The sequence below is a fragment of the Pan troglodytes genome, chromosome 1, assembly GCF_028858775.2.
Source record: "Pan troglodytes isolate AG18354 chromosome 1, NHGRI_mPanTro3-v2.0_pri, whole genome shotgun sequence".
NCBI classification, from domain to species: domain Eukaryota; kingdom Metazoa; phylum Chordata; class Mammalia; order Primates; family Hominidae; genus Pan; species Pan troglodytes.
The window spans coordinates 7,102,066-7,114,648 of NC_072398.2; the positions used below are offsets into that span (position 1 = coordinate 7,102,066).

The window sequence follows — 12,583 nt, forward strand, 5'->3', positions numbered from 1 at the left end:
GATGAAACTCCGTCTCTATTGAAAATACAAAAAATAGCTGTGCATGGTGGCAGGCACCTATAATCCTAGCTACTTGGGAGGCTGAGGCAAGAGAATCATTTGAACCCGGGAAGTGGAGGTTACAGTAAGCCAAGATCACACCATTGCTCTCCAGCCTGGGTAACAGGGCGAGACTCCATCTCAAAAAAAAAAAAAACAAAAAAACAAAAAAAAACTTAACAGTTTCTCTGAAATAAACTATCAGATGCAATAAATAAAATTCAGCAAAGCTGCGGGATACAAAATCAATATACAAAAATTAGTTGTATTTCTATAAACTATCTGAAGAAGAAATCAAGACAACTGTATCATTTATGACAGCATCAAAAGAATAAAATACTTAGAAACCAGCTTGACCAAGGAAATGAAAAACCTGTAAAGTGAAAACTATAAACCATGCAGAAAGATATTAAAGATGACACAAATAAATGAAAAGACATCGTGTGTTTATGGACTGGAAGACAAAACCTTGTCAAGATGCCATTGTTATCTATAGTCATCTACGGATTCAATAAAATCCCAATATTTGCAAAAATAGAAAAACCTATTCTAAAATACAGATGAAATCTCAAAAAAACCCAAGTAGCCAAGTCAATCTTTAAAATGAACAGTTAGAGGACTAAGACCTCCTGGTTTCAAACTTACTGCAATGCTTTAGTACCCAAAACAATATCATACCAGCATAGAGACAGACATAAAGCCCAATGCAACACGAATAAAGAACCAAAAAATATGGTCATGATTTTCAACAAGGGAGTCAACATTATTCAAGGGGGAAAGGATAGTATTTTTTAAATGGTGTTAGAAAAAAAAATAGATATTTACATGGAAAAGAATGAAGTTGGAGCCTTACTTTACACCATATAAAAAACTTTATTCAAAATGGACCAAACATCTAATTGTAAGAACTAAAACTATAAAACCCTTAGAAGAAAATTTAGGGAAAAATTTCAAAACATAGAATCTGGCAATAATTTCTCGGATATGACTGAAAGCACAGACAATGACAAACAACAAAAATACATAAAAAGACTTCAAAGTTAAAAACTTTTAAGTATCTGAGGATACAATCAATAGATTGAAAATACAATTCACAGAGGGGGAGAAAATATCCACACATTATACATCTGATAAATAATTAATATCCAGGCTATATAAAGACCTCAGCAACAACCACAAAATAATCAAATTTAAACATAAGCAAAGCTTTTAAAACACACATTCCTTTACAGAAGATATACAAATGACCAGCAAGCACAGGATAAGGTGCTCAGAATCACTAATCATGGGAAAAATGCAAATCCAAACCACAATGCAATACTGACACATATAAGTATAGCTACCATCAAAAAAACCAACAACAACAAACCAAAACAAACAACAAAAACCCAGAAAACAGCAAATGCTGGATGTGGAGAAGTCAGAACTCTTGCACGCTGCTGGTGGGAAAGTAAGATGGCACAGCCACTGTGGAGAACGGTAATCAGCATACAATCCAGTAATTCCACTTCTGGGTATATACCCAAAAGAATTGAAAGTGGGAATTTGCACAGATAGCCATGTTTATAGCAGCATTCACAATAGCCAAAGGGTAGAAAAAGCCCAAATGTCCATCTACAGATGAATGGATAAGCAAATATGGTCAATACCACAATGATATATTATTCAGCCTTAAAAAGAAAAGAAATTCTAATACATGCTACAACACAGATAAACCCTGAAAAGATTATGCTAAGTACAGTAAGCCAGACACAAAAAAAGCAAATACCATATGCTTCCATTTTTATGATGTAGCTAGAGCAGTTAAATTCACAGGCACAAAAGGTAGGATGGTGGTTGCCAGGGAATGGGGGGATGGGAAACGGGGAGCTATCGTTCCGTGGATACAGAGTTTCACTTTGGGATAAAACAGGTTTGGAAATGGATAGTGGTGATGGTTGCAAAACAATGTATTTGTACTTAATGCCACTGAATTGTATACCTCAAAATGGTCAAAATGGTAAATTTTCTGTTACACATATTTTACCACAGTAAAAAAATAGCAAATATTTTAAAATCTACATTTTTCTTTGAACTGTTTCTTTACATCCTTTGTCCATTTTTCAATTTGGTTTCTGGCCTTTTAATAATTTAGGATAACTTTATATATATATCATATATATTATATTGGGTAATATACAATAAATATATAATATAAAAATACATGTATTATATATTACCCAACATATATATTATCCAATATATTATATATTTATTATATATTATATATATTTTATTTATATATATTATACATATATTACCCAAATTAGCTTTTTGTCTGTCATGTATGTTGCAAATCTATTTCTCCAGTCTGTTGACTTTTGACTTTGAGGCATTTTTCTCTCATAGAAAATTTTCATCTTTATGGAGTCAAATGCATCAGTCTTCTATTCAATGACTTCGTCATGGGTATGGTGTTTCAGTTTAGGATAAAGAAGTTGTAGATATGGATAAAGGGAATGGTTGCACAACACTGAATATACTAGATGCCGCTGAACTGTACATTTAAACATGGTTAAAATGGTAAGTTTTACGATACGTATATTCTACCACCAAAAAAGGGCCAGGCTTAGATGTTTATGTATTAGGGGTTTGGAGTACCTCTAACATTTATTCCCCCTCCAGGGCTCTAATTTATAAAACACCCACATAAGAAAATACGGACTTCACAAATCTCCATGGCACCTTACAAGCCCCGCAGCAGGGGCTGTCTGGGAAAGCAGAGGTGGAAAACGTCACATCAACTTGAGGTCAGTGTGAGACCTCCCATCCCCTACTCTGGAACCAAATGGAGGAAGCCATGCATGCAGACTGACCTGGAGAGATGAGATGGGGGTGGGCAGAACAGTCCGCCCATGAGCCTAGACCTTAAGTGCTCTCACATGCTCTCAGGCAGGTATCAAACCAAGAAAGCAGGCTAGGAGGGTAACACATCCTCCTGTATACAGGGAGCTATGAAATATCTGAGCTGAGCAAGTGATCCACAAGAGGACAGAATCAGTATTACCTTTACACAGTGACCTGGCTCAAATAATTCCAGGCTCTCATTAACCAGGCGAGCTCCTGTTTCTCTCAGAGGTAGGTAAACTAGAGGGGGTGCAGTGGGAGTTGGGGATAATGGAATAGAAAGCATAGTAGTATTTCTTCTAACTCTGTTATAAATAAAAAGTAAGGCCAGGCGCGGTGACTCATGCCTGTAATCCCAGCACTTTGGGAGGCTGAGGCGGGTGGATCATGAGGTCAGGAGATTGAGACCATCCTGGTTAACATGGTGAAACCCCGTCTTGACTAAAAATACAAAAAAATTAGCCGGGCGTGGTGGCACACGCCTGTAGTCTCAGCTACTCGGGAGGCTGAGGCAGGAGAATCACTTGAACCCGGGAGGTGGAGGTTGCAGTGAGCCGAGATCGCACCACTGCACTCCAGCCTGGGTGACAAAGCGAGACTCCATCTCAAAAAAAAAAAAAAAAAAAAAAAAAGTAAAACATAAATGCCCTTTCTCAGAGCCCAAATGTTAGGTGAAAACAAGGTTTGTCATCTCAGTCATGTGACGTGGACTTTAGCAGAGCAGTGCACACAGGGTTGTTTATCCTTTCTCTGTGCATGTTGTGTGCTTTTCAATTTTATAAGGTACCTGATCCACTCATATCATACTAGCTGCGAACAAGGCCGCTGAATGTCACACCAGGTGGCCGCCATGTCTGTGAAGGGCAGAAACTGGGGCAGCCAAACAGCTGGCAGAGGCCAGCTAGGAAGTACCGGATGCCCACTCCATACAGGGCTCCACACTTCAAAGACAAAATAAACAAATGCCAGGCTGCCTCATTAGTTATCCTCCCAAATAAAAAAAGTTACCCCTCCAGGGAATGTGTGCGTACACACCTAAGTACATGCACACAGCTACATGCAAAGGGGAAAGGCTGGGAAGGAACCAGATCCACCTCTGAACACCAGTTACTTCTGGGGAAGGAGCAGGTGAAGCCTACTGTCAGCATTACTCACCTTTTTAACTGATGAGCTTGTATCAATTTTGGCAATTTTTTTTTTTTTAAAAAAAGGCAATTTGCACTCCTTGGGTGATCACACAGGCCCTGCAAGAATGAACCACCACCAACCACCTGCACCACTTCCCATGAGGTCAATTAATGACTCCCTTCAAAGCTCAGCCCTCCCAGTCCTGTGCCATGCAGGGGGGCTACTGGCCTCCTGGGGTCCAGGCCAAACCCACCCCACAGATTCCTGGTGAAACCAGCATGTATCCAAGGACCTTTTCCCAACCTGGGCCATGTGCCCACTGGATAAACATGCCTGTGCTTGCTCCCCTAGGACAGAGACTCCCTTTTCTTACAGTTGGAATGAGGGATGGGGAGATTTGATGGTGTCCTATACAGGTTGGATGTTAATCTGATGTGCTACTGTTGGAGAAGCTTGCCTGAGTCAGGTGCATCCTCAGCACATGGTGTGTGCTGCCTCTTCAAGCTGCAGAAGCCCAGAAGGTAAGTGCTACTGCCACCCCCATTTACTGATGAGCAGAGCTCAGGTCATCTGCAGATAGCCAAGCAGCTGCTAAGTGGCCAACAGGCTGGATCTGCATCTCACTTGTAGAGGCCCTGCCTGGCTGCTGGGGCTGCCCTAGAGACTCGTCCTGCCACCTCCTCCTGTTCCCTCCACAGCTATGCCAGCTTCTACCCATAGCTGCACTCCAGGTGGGGAACACCTATGGATACACCAGGGCACAACTACTCAAACTCCAGCATGCAGAAGGGCCCCTGCTCCATGTTGTTCCTATATCCAAACCCAAGCTCGTCTAAGGCCTTCAGCAAATCCAAGCCTCCCTGAATTCCCTGCTGAGACCAAACTGAGCCCTATGACCCCCACTATACTCGTTAGCTGCCAGTCCCAGCCCCTGCTCCCTCCTGGGCCTGTGTCTATACAGTTCTGAAGTCCTACAAGAATGTTGAGATCCTAAGCTGACTCTCACCCAAGGTGGTAAACAACCAGGGGCCACCAGGGGTAGAGAACATACCCAGACAGGTTCTGCTGCCTGCAGGCTTAGTGTCCTTTCCCTACTACCCGCCATGCTTGCCAGGCTGGAAGGGGGACTCCAGAAACTTGGGAAGCCCCGGCCTGCAGCTGGCATATGAAGAGGCCTAGAAGAACACCACTACTGTCCACGAAGCCTCCAGATGGAACCAGGCAATTGGGAAATACATGGATACCAAGCATGACCCCCACTCAGACCCAGGTGGGAACTGCAGCAGTGACTTGCCCCCTCTGCCACTCCAGCTGTACCACTGGAGGGAGGAACATCAGACCCCATGTGAGAGTGGAGACACCAGGCATGGGAAGGTTCCAATAGTTACTGCAGATGAACCTTCCCAACTGGATCCATGCAATGCCATCTCAGGTGGGTGCACACCTGGGCTGGGCTGGGCGAGGACACCCCTCAGAGGGTGACAGCCACTGAGGAGGGCTGTCACAGAGCCCCCTTTTCCTGCTCTGAGAACAGGTTGGGGGAGTAGGGGGGAACCTCTCCCACCTCCCAGCTGCTTCCAGGAGCTACTTCAAGATGAGGCACTCTCCTGCCTGCCTGTTCCCATTTGGCCCAATAGGCCATTGCAAATATTCAGAGAACAAAAAGAAAGGAGTCTCACCCATTTTCCCCGACACATCAGAGGCAGATGGATATGCTCAGGGTTCCTGGGGTAGAACCCACACATCTGCCCATCCCCAGGCTATGCTGGTTTCATCTTTGTGTGATGGGGGTGGGGGGAATTACCAAGAGAATATCACACAGGCCATGGACGAGTTCTACAAGAGGCGGGTGAAGAGCACTGTCCTGATGGCACCCAGCACCCAGCTCACACACATCTCTAACTTGACAGCTTCCCCAGAGCAGGCCGTGAAGTCCAGGCTCCTTGAGAAGCCTGTGGAGGAGATTTTGCCGGGCTAAAGGACCTATCCCCAAAGGTGCCACCCTCACCAGTCTCATCCTGACAGTCTTGGATTATTTTTGCCCTGAGATTTTGGAGTGCAGGACAGGGAGACAAGAGAAAGTGTGCATTAGCCACCTTTCCAGAGAGCATCAGCCCTCCAAGACTGGGGCAGGTCAAACCTCCAACTTGGGCATTTTTCTCCTCACTGGTTGCCATTTGGGGGAAGCAGCACTTGTGAGCACCTGCCTGTCTCCTCAGGTCCTGCTCAGAAAGCCCACCTGTGCCTTTGGAGAGAGACTGCCCCGAACACACAGCCCCAGCAACCGCATCTATGGCCCCCAGGGCTTAATCCCCTTCTACATGGGGTTCAGTGCATGTGAGTACACAGTGGGCTTGATTCCTGCCCACTAGTACCTGCCAGATACCCCATGCCCACCTCATTAGAAGAATGAGGCCACACGGACACACCCAGGCCATCATGGTGAGGAGTAGCTGGGGCCCTACTTGCTCACCCTTCATTGCTGGTTCAGGGCCAGCTGTCTGGCCGCATTCCTACCCTGAGGTGGGACGTTGAGGACATTGTCCACTGGGCTCACTGGCCACTTTTAAAGTCCCAGAAACAGAGGGCCAGCTGGTCCCCTGGAAGTTCGGTACACAGGATAAGCCAAAGCTTCCGCTCAGGAACAGGTTTCCCACCACGTAGCTGCCCAAAGCCCAGGGCAGCCTCAAGTTCATGTGAAGCCTTCCTGCCATGTCCACAGCCCATGCTGACCCCCTCCTGGAGCCATTGGAATGCTTGTTCCTGGGCATGAGATAAGCCCAAGACAGCTGCAGCCTTGCAGGACCACTATGCCCATCTGGCAGCACCCAGAGAGCTCACAGAAGTAGGAGGTGAAACCAGATGCTGTTAGGATGCTTTATCAGGTAAAATCACATACTATGAAAATGCTTTGAAGTGCAACAGGAAGAGATGTAAAGACAAAGAAAAATTGCATAGTGACACTTGGCTATCAGAACACACTAAAGAATCCACACTCCATCCCCCCTTTACCCAGAAAAGGAAACTTCTAGGCCACCTCCTCCTCAGCAGACTCCTCAAACTCCTCCTCCTTGGCCGTGGCATCCTGGTACTCTGCCATAAGATTTTTCAGGTTGCTCTCGGCCTCGGTAAATTCCATCTCATCCATGCCCTCACCCGTGTACCAGTGGAGAAAGGCCTTGTGCCTGAACATGGCTGTGAACTGCTCCATAGTGCGCTTGAACAGCTCCTGGATGGCCGTGTTATTACTGATTCCAGTGGCTGATATTTCTAGCCCCTTGGATGGGATGTCACACGTGGCTGTTTTTACATTGTGAGGGAGCCGATGAGCAAAGTGGCTGCTGTTCTTTTGAAGATTGAGCATCTGCTCATCCACCTCCTTCATGGACATGTGACCTCTGAAAATGGCAGCCACCGTTAGGTAGCAGCCATGACGGGGGTCACAGGCAGACATCATATTCTTAGCATCAAACACCTCCTGGATAAGCTCAGCCACCGTCAGGGCCTGGTACTGCCGGCTACCCTGGCTGGTCAGTGGAGCAAAGCTAGGCATGAAGAAGTGCAGCTGGGGAAATGGGACCATGTTCATGGCCAGCTTCCGCAGGTCAGCATTCAGCCTCCTGGGAAATGCAGGCACGTGGTGACCCCACTCATAGTAGCAGATACCAGGTGATTCAAATCACCATAGGTGGGTCTGGGCAGTTGTAGGGTTCTGGAACAAATATTGTACAGTGCTTCGTTATCAATACAAAAGGTCTCATGTGCATTTTCTATGAGCTGGTAGATTGAGAGGATGGCATTATAGGGCTCCACCACGGCATCTGACACCTTGAGCGAGGGCAGGACGCTGAATGTGTTTATGATCCTGTCTGGGTATTCCTCCTGGATCTTACTGAGTAGAAGGGTACCCATCCCAGACCCAGTCCCCCCACCCAGGGAGTGGGCCAGCTGGAAACCCTGCAGGCAGTCACAGCTCTCAGCTTCCCGCCTCACAGTGTCCATCACCGACTCCGTCAGCTCCGCGCCTTCTGTGTAGTACCCCTTGGCCCAGTTGTTCCCGGCCCCACTCTGACCTGTAAGACAGTATAGCCGGTCACTCGATGGCCAGGTATGCGGTCATCAGTGGTCACTGCCACAATGCAAAAAGGGCCAAGAAAGCACCATTCACCCTACAGGTGGAGCAGGTGGACCCCCTCCCCCAAAGTTACAGGACAGCAGCCTCCCGTTAGAAATTCAGTCAGTAAAACACCAAAAGCAATAGCAACAAAAGCCAAAATTGACAAATGGGATCTAATTAAACTAAAGAGTTGCTGCACAGCAGAAGAAACTGTCAGAGTGAACAGACAACCTACAGAATGGGAGAAGGTTTTTACAATCTATCCATCTGACAAAGGGCTAATATCCAGAATCTACAAAGAACTTAAGTTTACAAGAAAAAAACAACCCCATCAAAAAGTGGATAAAGGATATGAATAGACACTTCAAGACATTTATGCAGCCAACAAACATGAAAAAGTGCTCATCACTGGTCAGAGAAATGCAAATCAAAACCACAATGAGCTGTCATCTCATGCCAGCTAGAATGGCAATCATTAAAAAGTCAGGAAACAACAGATGCTGGAGAGGATGTGGAGAAATAGGAACACTTTTACACCGTTGGTGGGAGTGTAAATCAGTTCAACCATTGTGAATGACAGTGTGACGATTCCTCAAGGATCTAGAGCCAGAAAATACCATTTGACCCAGCAATCCCATTACTGGGTATATACCCAAAGATTATAAGTCATTCTATATAAACACATGCACACGCATGTTTATTGTGGCACTGTTCACAATAGCAAAGACTTGGAACCAACCCAAATGCCCATCAGTGATAGACTGGGTAAAGAATGTGGCACATATACACCATAGAATACTATGCAACCATAAAAAAGGATGAGTTCATGTCCTTTGCAAGGACATGGATGAAGCTGGAAACCATCATTCTCAGCAAACTAACACAAGAACGGAAAACCAAACACTGCATGTTCTCACTCATAAGCGGGAGTTGAACGATGAGAACACATGGACACAGGGAGGGGAACATCACACACTGGGGCTTGTGGGGGTGGGGGAAGAGGGAGGGATAGCATTAGGAGAAATACCTAATGTTGATGACAGGTTTATGGGTGCAGCAAACCACCATGGCACATGCATTCCAATGTAACAAACCTGCACATGTTCCCCAAAACTTAAAGTATAATTTAAAAAAAGAAAGAGAAATTAAGGCAGGAGCCAAACCTGAGACAGCCTAACAACAGACCTCGCTGCAGGTGGCTCCTGCCCATTCCCAAGGAAAGCAGCAGCCACTGTTCCCACTCAGCTCCCTGCAGGGAGATTACATGAGCAGCTCCTCTCCTCTGGCAGACAGCTGGGCCTTCCTCCCAAAGCCCGTTGAGGAGAGGGAGATAGAGCGACTCAGAGGATAAGAGGGTGTTGAGGGGCCCTGGCTCCGCAGTTCCCACAGCCATGACCTTGGGGCACTCCTTGACTTTGAGCTCCCTGGCTAAGGAGCCGCACCCCAGTCTTTACCCACAACTCACCCAAGCTGAAGTTGTCCGGCCTGAAGATCTGGGCGAAGGGCCCGGAGCGCACAGAGTCCAGGGTGTCCGGCTCCAGACCAATTAGCACAGCGCGGGGCACATACCTGCTACCTGAGGGGGGCGGAAGGGCATCAGCGAGGGGAGGGCCGCTGTGCCCAGGAGGGCAGTGGGGGAAGGACTGGGGTCTCACCGCTGGCCTCATTGTAGTATACGTTGATACGCTTCAGCAGCAGGTGCCTGTCCCCGCGGTAGGTGACAGCGGAGTCGATGGCATGTTCATCAGAGATCACCTACCAGAACTGCGAGAGACACGAGGGCCCAGAAAAGCCAGGGCTGAGTCAGGACAGAGAGCAGGAGGCGCCCCAGCCCCTCTCCCACCTCCACCCCCACCCCCACCCCCAGGCCACCGGGTCCCTGAGGGTCCGCCCTGGCCGCCTGGCCAGACTCCCAGCTCCACCGGGTCCGGAGCAGGGAGCCCAGGGGCGGCAATGCAGGGGCGCCGCCCCCGCCACTGCCAGCATCTTCCCCGGCCACCCAGCAGGTCCGCGCTGGACCCTCAAGGGCCCCTCCTCCCGCCAACCTTGGCGCCGATCCGGTTCCCGCACTGCCCCGTCTGCGTGAGCACAATCTCCCTCATGGCCAAGGCGGGACTAGGGTGGCAGGAGAAACGCGAGGAGGAGGAGGAGCAGACAGACGCGCAATGACAGGGCCCGCGCTCCACCAACGCTGAAACAGCCCCGCGCCCACCTCCCCCAGCCTCGGATTGGGCTGCCAGAATAAGCAACAGCTTTACTTCCACACAGGTGTACCCACCTGTGAACCCCTTGGCGTTTAATGTCCGTTGGAGAGGTCAGGGGACCTTGCCGTGGTCCTTTCCACGTTGGGGAAAGCTGGTCAGCTGGAGAACTTCCTCCCACGTCTTTAGTAAGACTAAATCCCTAGCTGAGCTGAAACTGAATTTTCCTCCCCTGTGGGAGGGGAAGCCTCTTGTTTCCATATTCACAGATTGCCTTTGCACCTGTCCTAGATTGATGACATATTTTTGTAACTGATGAGTCCTTTCATCTATTAGGAGATCTGTGGTTAGGAAAGGCCTTCCATATGACTCGACAGGACTTAATTATAAGTTTTCCTTTGGAGCAGTTCAAACCCTCAGTAAGCTATGGGTGTTAGGGATAGTCAGGCCTCTGACTTAGCTAGAGTCTTCTTTAGAGTATGATTAGCCCTTTCACCTTTCCAGAGGACTGTGGCCTCCATGCAGAGTGAAGGTGATATTGGATTCCTAAAGCTGAGGATAGGTGTTGGGATACGCCTGCTGTGAAAGATGGGCCACTGTCACTTTGCAGGCTTTTAGATGACCCAAACTGAGGAATTATTTCTTCTGGTAAACACTTTTTCAGATAGGGTGGGGAATGCCTCGATCTAACCAGTGAAGGTATCAGTGAGCATTAGCAAATATTTGAATCCCCTGCAGAAAGGCTTCTGAGTAAATTAGAGTTGCCAGTCCTCACCTGGATAGGTTCCTTAATGTTACACAGGTTTAACTGGAGGAGTAAAAAATTGCTGGCTGTTTGGTTATTTCAGCCACAGAGCTTACAGGGCTGAATCATCTGTTGTAGTGTCTTGAAAAGATTTATCCCCATAAACGAATGAGACATTAACTGAAACAAAGAATCCTTCTAGGGTGAAAAGAATCATGAAAGTGCTGAATTATTTTCCTGTGATTGGTACTTGGCATTAGTAATTTATTACCATCAGTCTGCCAGCCAGAGGGGCCCTGGACCAAACTGCAATCCCTGGCCCATTTTAGTTCTTCAGAGAATTCTCACCCAGCTCTATGTATGCTGACCAGCATGCCCATCAGCTTCATTGCCCCTTTCAGTGCGGTGGCCTTGGCTGCCGCGTCTGTGAGGGCATTTCCTTTTACATAGTCAGTCTTTTTTTTGATGTCCTCTACAATGAATTATAGCCACTTTTTTTTTTTTTTTTTTTTTTTTTTGCAGCAAAGCAGCATTCTAACAAACTCAAAACCTGAGTAATGTTGTCTGGAAAAGCCCTTGGTGGTCAGGAGTCCCTACCCATTCCAAATTGCAGCATAAGCATGAAATACTAAAATATCACACTTGGAATCGGTGTAAATGTTAACTTTTAAATCCCTTCCCAACTGCAGGGCTGTAGTAAGTTCAGTTAACTCAGCTTTTTGAGCTGAAGTCGAGGCCAGCAAGGCTTGTGCCTTGATTCTCTTGTGCTGACTAATAATAGCATATCTAGCCCTCCTGATTTCCTGATGCATAAAACAACTTGCATTTGTTAACCCCTCTTCCTTGGGATGGTCAAAGGGCTCATCTCTCTTCAGTCTGGCCTGCTAGAATAAATTTGTTTCATAACCTGTGACATGGTTTGGCTGTATCCCCAGTCAAATCTTATGTTCAGCTGTAGCTCCCGTAATCACCATGTGTCGTGGGAGGGACCCAGTGGGAGGTAATTGAATCAGGGGGTGGGTCTTTCCCATACTGGCCTCGTGACAGTGAATAAGCCTCATGAGATCTGATGGTTTGTTTTGTTTATTTGTTTGTTTGTTTGTTTTTGAGACACAGTCTTGCTCTATTGCCCAGGCTGGAGTGCAGTGGTACAATCTCAGCTCAGTGCAATCTCTGTCTCCTGGGTTCAAGCAATTCTCCTGTCTCAGCCTCCCGAGTAGCTGGGATTACAGATGCCAACCACCATGCCTAGCTACTTTTTGTATTTTTAGTGGAGACAGGGTTTCACCATGTTGGTCAGGCTGGTCTCAAACTCCTAACTTCAGGTGATCCACCCACCTCGGCCTCCCAGAGTGCTAGGATTACAGCTGATGGTTTTATAAAGGGGAGTTTCCTACGCAAGCTCTTTTGCCTACTGCCATGTAAGTGATGTGACTTTGCTCCCCATTTGCCTTCTGCCATGATTGT

At 47.0% G+C, this 12,583-nt stretch overlaps 1 pseudogene; it reads right to left on the reverse strand.

Moving 5' to 3' along the window:
- Positions 1-7,081: 7,081 nt before the first annotated feature.
- On the reverse strand, positions 7,082-10,366 carry LOC469731 (tubulin beta-8 chain-like; annotated as a pseudogene).
- Between the last annotated feature and the right edge of the window lie 2,217 nt (positions 10,367-12,583).